This window comes from Cucurbita pepo, chromosome 11 (genome assembly GCF_057944985.1).
Source record: "Cucurbita pepo subsp. pepo isolate OVF chromosome 11, ASM5794498v1, whole genome shotgun sequence".
NCBI classification, from domain to species: Eukaryota; Viridiplantae; Streptophyta; class Magnoliopsida; order Cucurbitales; family Cucurbitaceae; genus Cucurbita; species Cucurbita pepo.
Window position 1 is genome coordinate 11,973,525 of NC_141808.1, and position 12,388 is coordinate 11,985,912.

The window sequence follows — 12,388 nt, forward strand, 5'->3', positions numbered from 1 at the left end:
AGGTTTGTTTCATGTTATTTTCATCTTCAAATTGGAGCTTGTACAAGTGAAACACTTATATCAAAGACTTCAATAAATAGAGGTATATAGTAACGCCATAATAAAAAACAGCTCCCAGAACACTTTTCACCATACCAATCCCAAACACACGAGTCTTCCCCTGTGTCATTTTGCTTCCAATAGCTAAATCACAGCTTTTTGACCACTTTTAGTTTATCTAGGAATGACCTTAAAAGTTTTGTGCTTTTCAACAACGACAATGTGTAGGAGGAGGGATAAATTCCTTCACAATCCTGTGGCCTCAGAAGGGAAGAAACTCGATAACTAACTGACGGGGCACCTCCTTTGTTTATAAACAGGTAGAACTCAAACATTCATTTATTTTAGTTCAGTTTATTAGATTTGCAAATTATTAAATGAAATTTCTTGTTTGAAAGAGAATGGTCATAATATTTTTAAAATTGATGTACCTGGTGAAAAGGATGTATTTAATTGTGATGAGAAAAATGCATTAATTGATAAAGTTAAGTCTATTGAGCATGATTGTTGTGAAAAAGATAAATTAGGAGTGACCATGGAGGAGAATTTGACAGTATTGCCTTTGAAAATTTTTGTGAAGATAATGGTTTTTATCAGGACTTCTCCTCTCCAAGGACTCCTCAACAAAACGGTGTGGTTGAAAGAAAAATAGTACTTTACAAGGATTTGCTAGATCAATGTTAAATGAGTATAATTTACCTAAATACTTTTCGGTGGAAGCCATTATAACGCTTGTTATATTTTAAATAGAGTTTTAATTAAACCTTCATTAGATAAAATTCCTTATGAACTCTAGCATAACAAAATTCCAAATGTTTGGTATTTCAAAGTTTTTGGTTGTAAATGTTTTATTTTGAACAACAAAGAAAAGCTTGGAAAATTTAATTAAAAAACGGATATTGGTATTTTTCTTGGTTATTCATCTACTAGTAAAGCTTATAGAGTTTTCAACAAGAGAACTTTAGTTATTTAGGAATCTATGCCTGTGGTATTTCATGAATCTAGCAATAATATTTTTAATGAGTCTAGTTGTAGTGATGATTTAGTTGTAGTGATGATTTAGAAAGAAATTTTGGAGATTTACTTGTTTGTGACAAAGGCAAGGAAATTGTTTCTAGTAAGGAAGAAGTGAGCTTAAAGGAAGAAGGTTCTTCATCAATGACAAAAGAATGGAGGTATGCCTTATCTCATCCCAAGGACTTGATTCTTGGTGATCTCGAACAAGGTGTGAAAACTCGTTCTTTTATTAATTTATTTAATAATCTTGCTCTTGTTTCTCAAATTGAACCAGTTTTAAGGATGCCGAAACAAGCTCCAAGAGCTTGGTATGATAGACTTAGTAATTTTCTTATCGGGAATGATTTTAAAATGGGTAAACTCGACACTACACTCTTTATTAAGTAAAGAAAACGATATGCTATTAGTGCAAATATATGTGGATGATATCATATTTGGTTCTATTAATCCTTCTTTATGTGAAGAATTTTCTAAATGTATGCCAAGTGAGTTTGAGATGAGTATGATGGGAGAACTTAGTTTCTTTCTTGGACTTCAAATCAAACCACTCAAGGATGGTATCTTTATCCATCAAGAGAAATACACTAAAGATTTGCTCAAAAGGTTTTGAACGAAGGTAAGATTGCAAAAACTCCCATGAGCACATCCACTAAGCTTGACAAGGATGAAAAAGGAAAAGGTGTGGATATTAAAGCTTATCGAGGTATGATTGGATCTTTACTTTACTTGACCGCTAGTAGACCCGATATTATGTTTAGTGTATGTCTTTGTGCTAGGTTTCAATCTTGTCCCAAGGAATCTCATTTACATGCCGTTAAAAGAATATTTAAATTTTTGCTTGGAACTATTGAATTAGGATTGTGGTATCCTAGAAATGTTAGAATTTAAATTGGTAAGATATTCTGATGCAAATTTTACCGGAAGCTTGATCGTAAAAGTACGAGTGGAACTTGTCAATTTCTTGGTAGTTCCTTAGTTTCTTGGTTTAGTAAAAAGGAAAATTTGGTTGCCTTATCTACTACCGAAGCGGAATATATTTCGGTTGCTAGTTGTTGTGCTCAAATTCTTTGGATGAAACAAACTCTCTGTGATTTTGGATTAAAATTTGATAGTGTGCCTATATTTTGTGATAATACAAACTGCTATTAATTTAACCAAAAATTCTATTCATCACTCTAGAACTAAAGATATTGACATTAGACATCGTTTTATTAAGGAGCAGGTGCAAAATGAACATATTATTCTTGATTTTGTAAACTCTAATAATCAACTAGGGGATATTTTTACCAAGTTAATGAATTTTTTTTTTTGCAAAAATAGGCTTGAGCTTGGTGATATATCTTGAATTTTATAATTTTGTTTATAATTTTTTAAGGCATGTTTTTAGGGGAGCCACTTTGTCATTCTTGCTGTATTATTTTTCAATTGTTATTTTTGATGATTACAAAGGGAGAGAAAAATATATATATACTCTAAGTTTGTTGTTTTATAATTTATGAATCATTTACTTGATGTGAAGTTTCGTAATTTCTTGAGGCATTAATATAGGTGGAGAATATGCTATTGAGTGAAATTTATGATAATATATTAGCATGTTTGATATTATTGCATGGACGGTGTATTACTTTGGTTTTTATGATTTTTTCTTGAAATAGTTTGTCATCATAAAAAAGGGGAAGATTATTGGCTTTTTTGCCGTGGATCCCATTTTAATTAATTTCAATCAATTAATTGATTGATGTTTTGATGATATCAAACCTACTTTTAATTATTAACTATTTTCAGTATTTTGAACTGTCCATGGTATAAGGTCGGGAATAACGATTTCAACGACTTTTCAATTACTCAAATTAGAGCTAAAACGAAGAAATTATAGTCGAGACAACATACCCGACGTGATGATGTTGCTGCAAAATCAAAATGATGGACAAATCAAAAAATGTCAAAGTATGACATTTATAATTTTGGAAGAGTACAAATGGTTGAGTTTTTCTTATTATTATATTTCTAAATAAAATGATTTTTACCTAATATAAATTTGAATCTAACCGTTACTCACATGGATTTTTATTATTACTATATTATATTATTATATTATTATATTTTAAAATTTTGGTGGTTACTCACATAACTTTTTATTATTATTATATTATTATATTTATAATAAATTTGGAATGGATCATTCTACGGTTACTCACATTAATTTTTATTATTATTATATTTAAAAAAATTAAATAAATAATTTTGGAAAACTTTCTTATTTATTTACTTTTAATCTCCACCTTCCATTATTCGTAACACAATCCAATGGTCAATATTAATTCCTACATTTTGTCACTTCTTTGTAACAGCCAAATAAATAAATAAAAATTATAAGAAAGAACAAAAAAAAATTATTATTATGTAAAAAAAAAATAATAATAATAATAAATTAATAAATAAGTAAATAAAAATAATTATTCCCTCATCTCTTCTAGTCACTTTCCCCAATCTCTCCTCAACACACCTGATAGTTCCTGCACAAATGAAACAGAAATGAAAAATGTCAGATTTGAGAAAACAGAAATACCTGTGTCAAATTTATAGGAGATGGTTGTAGAGCTGATCAAGATTTACATGGGAGAGAGATTTAAGATTTCTCTGTAAGTTACATCTCAGATTCCTGCACAAATGAAACAGAAATGAAAAAATGTCAGATTTGAGAAAACAGAAATACCTGTGTCAAATTTAGAGGAGATGGTTGATTTATAGGAGATGGTTGATTTATAGGAGATGGTTGTAGAGCTGATCAAGATTTACATGGGAGAGATTTAAGATTTCTCTGTAAGTTATATCTCAGATTTTTTTTTTTATCCAATTATTTAGTTTTATTTAGCAATTTACGTTGTTAGAAAGATCGTGATCAATAGCAGAAAGAATCGATTAAATTGGCCAAAATAATTGCTAACCTAATTGAAAAGGTAGCAAACAAAACTAAAGAAGAAGGGTTAAACAGATTTAACGTATCAGAATTTCTTCTCTCGTAAAAAAACAAACACAAAAAAAGGTTCAGATTTAGTTTTGACAGAGATATTTTGGTAGAAAAAGATTTTGCATTTGAAAAGGTCAATCGTTTTCTTTTATTTTATTTAATGATATTAAAAAGATTTTGCATTGAATAGTTTTCCTTTTATATTATTTGATGATATTAAAAGTAGTTTTCCTTTTATTTTATTTAATGATATTAAAAAGACTTTGCATTTTAGTAGTTTTCCTTTTATATTATTTAATGATATTAAAAGTCATCCTCAAACACAGTGGATAATTAAAAGAAGGGAAATACAGTAAGAGATAGGAAGGGAAGATTGTGAATATAATTGAAATTATCTGGAAAATGTTAAAGAGTATTAAACACGGTAAGAGAAAATAGAATATGTGTAAAATTTTAATGGGTATTAAATGGTTTATATGAAAATAATATTATAACAAATGTATATAAATATTTCAAGACCTAACTCAAGCAAAGACTCTAACGTTCGCATGAAGTATAACACATGGATCAATATAAATCAGAGAAACAATTTTGTAGAAATTCAAACTTGGAACTGATGTCATGGGCTCACATAGGTTGACGTGGAGTTCAATGGGCTTTCATTAAGGATAACGACGAAATCAAACTTTCATTAAGGATATATTCGTGACAACGACTTAAGCTAACCAGGTAAGTGATCTTACTATCGGCATGGTTATTTTTTGATGTTGACACGTGCCCTGTGGTTCTACACGTGTCATATATATTGATATGTGTGAATTGTCTGTGGATCGATATGCTTCCTATATGTTATGTTATGTTATATAATATGTGGATTGTATGATAATAATTATGGTACGATGTGCCCTAGGAGATGTTTGAGATAGGATACGAGAAGGATGCACAAAACAAAATGTAACGATAGGAGTAAGATACGTTCACGAAACGTTAAGGTTAGGTTACATACCGAAGTGCTATGGATAGGAGAGATTGATGAAAGAATACGGTTAGGTTATGGGTAGAAAGGGATAGGTTTGTGATAGATTGATAGAACGATGGCGTTAGGATACGTTCTGGTGATGATATGACTAAGGTACGTCACGTAATGATATGTCTGTGATAGGTATAAGAACGTTAAGGCTATGGTAAGTTAGAGAACGATATGACTATGAAGTGTTTACGTTATGATTTGGTTATGATATGATACATTGTATGCTAGATTATTGTGCTTAAGTACGAAATCATGTGAACGTGAATGTATGTTATTTATGCTGCTTAGTTGATGTGATATGAATGCATGTGACGATGTGTGGCCCTTGTACGATTATGGCTTGTTGTATGGGTATTGAAATGTAACTGAATGAATTGTATGACATGAAATACGGTAAATTGCATGATACATAACCCCGCTAGAAATATGTATGATATGTAACGAAATGAGAATGAGAATGACATGTAAGCATGAAAACGTGACACGGGGTTATGTTCATTAAATGATGACTGTAGGACTAGTGGAACCTCATGCATATTGTGTGATCATGCATTTGGGGGAATACCCCTATCCCATCACGAGGGTATGGACGCGTACATCCAAATGGCAGGACAACGATCGTTATGCCTTGCATAGCGCTGCTGTGACAGTTTTAGTTTTAACGGGTCCTGGTGGGCCCCTAGAGCATGCCCACCGGCTAGGGACAGTGGCCCAGCGGTGTGCGAACTAGCTGGTGAGCCCATACTCGCACGTATGGGCTGCGTGTAGAGTATATGGTACACGTCCACGATTACCTGTTAGGATTACACCATAGGGAAAACGAAACGAAATGAAACGAAACGAAACGAAATGAAATGAAACGAAACGAAATGAAAGATAGGTCCCATCATTTCATTGCATGTGATTGTTGCATTTAACCCCAATAGTGGGGTCACTTACTGAGTATTTCTTTAAATACTCAGGCCATGTGCTACTACATTTTTCAGGTTAAGGCAAGGCATTCCTGTACGGCTGACGACGGCATCACAACTCGAGATCATGACACATGCATAGGATAGTGGTATTTATTTTCTTAGACTTAGGATAGAATAGGATGTTTTAAACTTAAACGCTTATTTATTTTATTTCGGGTCTTTTGTTGTGTCGTTTTAAAGATGTTTTCGAAACACGTAAGTCCATGGCTGTGTTTTTATGTTAAAGATTATGTTTTATGGAATTTAAATGAAGTCTTCCGCATTCAATGTTTATGGTATGTATACAGTAGCGACCTTAAATTAAGTAGAAAATTTCGGGTCGTTACAGTTGGTATCAGAGCTCCAAGTTATAGATCTTGTAGACTAGCCTACGATGTAGGCTTGGCATGTTCCATGGTCCCACCGTTGATGCCCCGTCTCCATCAGGTATGAAATGTCGTTGATTGTGTATGTTGTTATTGCTTGATCATTATAAAATATAACTCATAATTGGACTTTTACACCATTGATTGTATTATAATTTACTGCATTATTGTTGCCTTAATTCTACATTGATATTAAATGTAGAATATGTTATGTTTTACCTTGCATGGAATATGAATGTAAATTATTGTATTGATGATGTTTTGACTCACTGAGGTTGTTATTGTGAATGAGTAGCTATAGTTTTAGTAAGCTACTAAATGTTAGTATATGCGTGAAAATGATTTTGCTAAGCAAGATCATATGTTTTAGTTAGACGTCTTGAACATAGATAAACTACACAGTCTTATGACCATAGAGATGGGGAGGACTGTAACAATGTATACAGAAGAGTAAGTAGTTTTAGATGAAATAAAATGACTTAAGAAGCTTGATAGATGTCAATATCCTATAATATACTATAGATATTAAAAGTGGTAGTGTCTGAAAGAGAATTTTATAACTTTGAAGTATGTAAAGATGAAATTAAAGTATCAGTAAGAAAAAAAAATTGAGTTAAGACCATAAAAGTTTAAAACATGTATACTTAAATTGATTGGTGAATGACATAAGTGCCATTAATGGAAGATGAGCTTTGGAAGTACTGAGATGTAGAAAACTTTCCTGCCTTAATACGAGCTGAAAATTAAAAATTAAAAAATAAATAATAATAATAATAATAATACAACCAATTAGGGAAGTTGTGAGGTGATTTAAAAGTATCGAACCATAGTTTGGACGAGACATTACGATCATGGTCAAAATTTTAGAGGTATATGGAGAGGGACTACGATATGAGATATGAGATTGTCAAAATACCTTAAATTTAAGAAACCATGATTTAAGATGAACTTGGGTGGGGGACACACAAGGATTAGAGTGGGACATTGTCTCTAAATCAACTAGAAGTTTTATGGTAATCCTCCCGAAGGTATACGAATGCACTCAGGAAGCTCAACATAAACAAATTGTTGTAGAAAATTACCAATCAATTTTTCCTAGCAATGTCAACGTGGTTAAAAGGTATTACTATAGTTAAAGTTTCAAAACTGTCATTTTAAGTTTGATTTTCAAGTATCCCAAGTTTTATGGCATGTGAGGATATCCACCATGCTTATATAATACCAATTTTTATAAGAGAATTTTGTTAAGCCCATTCTTCATAGTAAAGGCATTGAAAGGGTTGTGATGTCTTTCCGTTATGGTTATAGGAGCATTAGTTTTGGGCTGTACTAGATAAGGTATGCCAAGAGAAAAGCCTATTTGACAATGTTTCCAATGAAAGTTACCAAATCCTCAAACTCTAGCTTGACCACAAACCAAATACAGGAAGTCGTTCATAGATCTATGTGATTTACCAGTGCATTCAATTTGCATTGGGTTAGGGTGGAGTTTTTAACCAGTTTCATGTCATGATTTTCACTCCAAAAAAAAATATATACTAGAATTGGGGTAGGTAGCCGAAACAGACGAAATATTAAAAATTTCTTGATTTTGTATGGCAAAATAGGCAAATTTGTATATGGAATTCATCTACAAAGATAAGACCTTAATGACGAACCAAAGCAAGTGGACACTTACAAACAATACAAATACAAACAATAATGTGGAAAGAAAAACAACTCTTTTTCTTTTTAATTATGAAAAATACAAAGAACGAACAATGTTAATTGGAAACATTCCTCTAATGAATTCCCTGAGAACTTCTATAGTAAACAGACTATACAGAGTTGTGATCAGACAAATATTGCGAAGCCCCAGTATCTATTACCTGTCAGAATTGGACTATAACGAAATTTTGATCTATACCGGCACCATAATATTTGATTGGGGAGGAAGATTAGAATTAGAGATTGATCGAGAAACAAAGGTATGAGTGCGTGTGAGTAGGAAACATAAAAATATCTATACTAGTTCCATCATCAGCTATGGGTTCGAATCTTAAGAGAAATTCTCGAGAAGGTTTCTACCCTGAAATTTTTGGTTGTCTTTCTTTAATGATAAGGAGAGGAAAAATTTAGATAAAAAGAAAGTGACATTTTGGAGTTTTACCAACAATTTTCTTGTGTAGGCCGAGATCCCGTATTTTAAAATGAGATTTTGAGGATGTATGGACAAACAGGTCAATTAGTGAACCTTTAGCTAAGTGTAGAAAATTGGATTTAAAGAACAATTTAAAGCAGAAACTAGTAAAACTATTGATCTAGTAGATGGAATCATAGTAAAAAAAAAGTGAGGAACTATGTAAGTTTTCCAACCTTATTGTATACATGAACATTTATTTCAATGAAGTGCCAGAGCCACAAAACTTAGATGAATTATGTTGTCCATGAAATTTTAGAAGAAGACCCAATATGACATGATAAGGCTATGTACGAAATTTGGTGACCATTAGGTTATGATAACGGGCTAAACCAAGTGTAGGTGTAAAATGACTAAAATGCCCCTATAATTACGTACCACTAGTTTATGACCAAAGTGACCTCTAAATGACATGAAATTTGATGAGGAGCCTTATATCATGGTGTAAAGGGATTACACAAAGTTACAAGACCATTGGAATATGCTGAAGACTTAAACCAAGATTTGGGGGTAAATGACCAAAATACCCTTTTGGAGTATGAATTAAGATTTAAAATACCTAACTATTTGACAAGACACCTTATAAGGATTCAAAGATTTTTTTGAATACAAAGAGAAAGGCTTATGAAAGTTTTATGCATGCAAATAAATGTTATGACTCATACGAATTAAGGTATACTTGTTAAGAATTTTTGCTTAGTGGTACTTGAAAACTTAACAAAGAACTCTTAGAATAAGGACCCGAGTTATTCCAAGATTAAAACACTTTCGAGGACGAAAGTTTTTTTAGAGGGATATAATGTAACAGCCAAAAAGATAAATAAATAAATAAATAAAAATTATTATAAAGAACAAAAAAAAATATTATTATGTAAAAAAATAATAATAATAATAATAAATTAATAAATTATTTTGTTCTAATAATTATCCTTTTTACTTATTTGTAAAAAGTTTCCATTATTAGAAAAATTAATGACGTTTAAACACTTTTATTGGTAAAACGGTATTCACCCCTCTACGGTTGCCATACCAATCTAAGGGTGTTTTCAACTTTTATTGGGAGTTCTTTGATTTGTTGAGTTTTAATGTTGTACAAGATTACTTGTCCTTTGTTGGCCTCCATTAAAAGTTCATGGGAGCTCACAACCAACCATGACTTGTCAACTCCAGAAATAAGACCAATTGTAAGCAATTTTGACCATGAACCCCGAGATTCATCTTTTTCCATCTCTCAAATATCGAAAGTTTTTTCAATTCCTTCTTATAGATAATGAAACACAACCATGGATCCATTTAAAATTCTCAAACTCCTTTGCTTCTCCCACCTTTCCTCCTCCTCATCCATATTAATGAAAGCTTCCGTTCCTCGAGAGTTGCTCTAAAGGTTGTCGGGAGTTGATTCTTATTATAACGTTCATCTTATTTACGTTAATAACTCATATTTTATCATAAATTAACTTAAACTTAGTGATAGGGTGTATACTGAGCTTATTTGCCTTAAATAAGATAAAAAAAATGGGTTGAGGAGGGTCGAAAATGTAGGAAACCATATATTAAATATGTATATGGAGCCGAATTATGTGTTTTTTAGCCAAGAGGCCGCGCCACGTCAAGCCGAAGGAGTCGGCGTCCGCATGAGTGAAACCGTGTCGTTGCGGGCGAAGAGACGCGTGTCGGGTGGCGTTTCGGGTGGAGGCGTAGACTTCAAGTCTTGTCCTCGAGTGCGCAGGTCGTGAGGCTGGGCCACGAGGGAGCGCATGTTGGGCCGAAAAGGCATCAATTGCATGCGTGACACATGTCGCATTCACATGTCGTTTTGGGCCGTCAAATTTAATGGATCGAAGGGGTATGGACCGTCTGCATGTGTGACACATTGGGCCGTCGGATTTTATGTTTGGATAAAAATCATTGATTGTACTCCATCTACTGCCGTCCGGATAGAGTTTGATTGATGAAAAGTATTAACTCTTTCTTTTTTTTTTACTTGAGAAATATTTTTAGTATTATATTATGATTCTCATTTTATTTCAAACCAATATCAATCAAATTGACCCTTGCTCTAAATTAGAGACGTAACAACATTATTTCACCTGATTTCCAAGCTTTCCAACTTTGCTTTCTGAATATTTGGTTTTTGAATAACAAGTTCAAGTTAAAGATATGTTCCCTATGTCAAGACATCTATCTTCTATTACTATATTAGACGTTTGAATTTTCTACCAAATATTTTAGGCTCAAAATAATATTTTCTTTTTATTTCTTTAAAGTAAAACAAAATACAGATTCATAAACAAAACTTTCAATCGAACGATCATCTCGTATTAGTTTAGTTTCTTTATCTTTGATGTCTAAGTAATTCCTCTTTTGTAACCTCAACCTTATCTCATATCTTGTATATGGTGGAATAAATTATATTAACTATGATATATTTATAAATCTTATACAATTATAATAATTTATTAATAAAACAATAAAAATAAAATAAAAACTGATTTATGTATAAATTAATTATTACACTGTAATACTTAATTAATGGTTATTAATTACATTTTTTTTATTTGAATCAATTAATTATAATTTTGATTATGATATATTAATTAATGAGCTAAAAAAAATTAGTCCAATAATCCACCGTAATTAATTATAATTCTTGAAAATAATTTTTTTAATAAGGTATCTAATCCTAATTAACCATGGTACTTAACATATTATTAACTAATTAATTAATAATTTTAATTAAAGAAGTAATTTATTTATTTAATAACTATTTTATCAAATTAAATGAAATATATATATTTAAAACAAATTATTGTTGATTTATTATTATCAATTAATTAAATAAGTTTATTAAAAATAAATTTAGAGATGGAAAAAAAAAGAGGACGGATATGGATTTACATTATGGATGAACGGTAAAAAAAAAATTAAAACCGCGAAAAATACTATAATCTTATCTAATAGATTAAATTAGGTTGATTGAATTTTTTGAACGTCTAAAAATAAAGGTAAAATTATGATTTTTTTTCTCAATTAAATGTATTTGATATATTAACCAACCAGAAAAAATACTCCTAATCTAATAATTAATCATAAAATTTAACCAAGATGATTGATAATTATTTAAATAGTTGAGATATGAAGAACAGAGTTTCAATATCAAAGAGGAGGGGTGGAAGAAGCGTAGTAGTTTCGAGATTTTGAATGAATCCATTGTTGCCTTTCATTATACATTGGAAATGAGTGAAAAAAACGTTCAATGTTTGGGAGATGAAAAAGGAGGCTGAAAATGGTGTTGTATCGTGGTCAAACCTTTTGAAATTGGTCTTATTTTTGGAATTGAGAAGCCGTTGTTCTTTTTGAGCTCAGATGAATTTTTAATGGAGGACGACTAAGGACGGGTTTAGCAAACTGAAATATGTGGGACTGGATCTGGGTCGGGCAAACCACCCAGATTATCTGTCTCTCTGTTTTCTTGTTTTCTCTCCCTCACCTTTTCTGTGGTTGTCGGATTTTGTCGTCCTTGTTGGTATAGGTCGAAACTCTGGTTGTTTTCTTCAGCAAAGTCATAGATCGTCCTCTCGTGAACCTTGGATCTAGAGCTCCAGTTCTTCCAGCGAACCTGGGTCTTTTATTTTTGCTCATCTCTTTAAGTTAAGACTAAATGTTTGTTTGTGATAATTTATTTGTACAAAAGACACGAGGAACCAGGAGGTTCCACTAGGAAGGATTCAAGAGTAGCAAGTGTTAGTGGCTCTAACAACGAAGAGACAAGGCCTTGACATAGTTGATCTTCTTGCTCTCTCTCGTAAGACT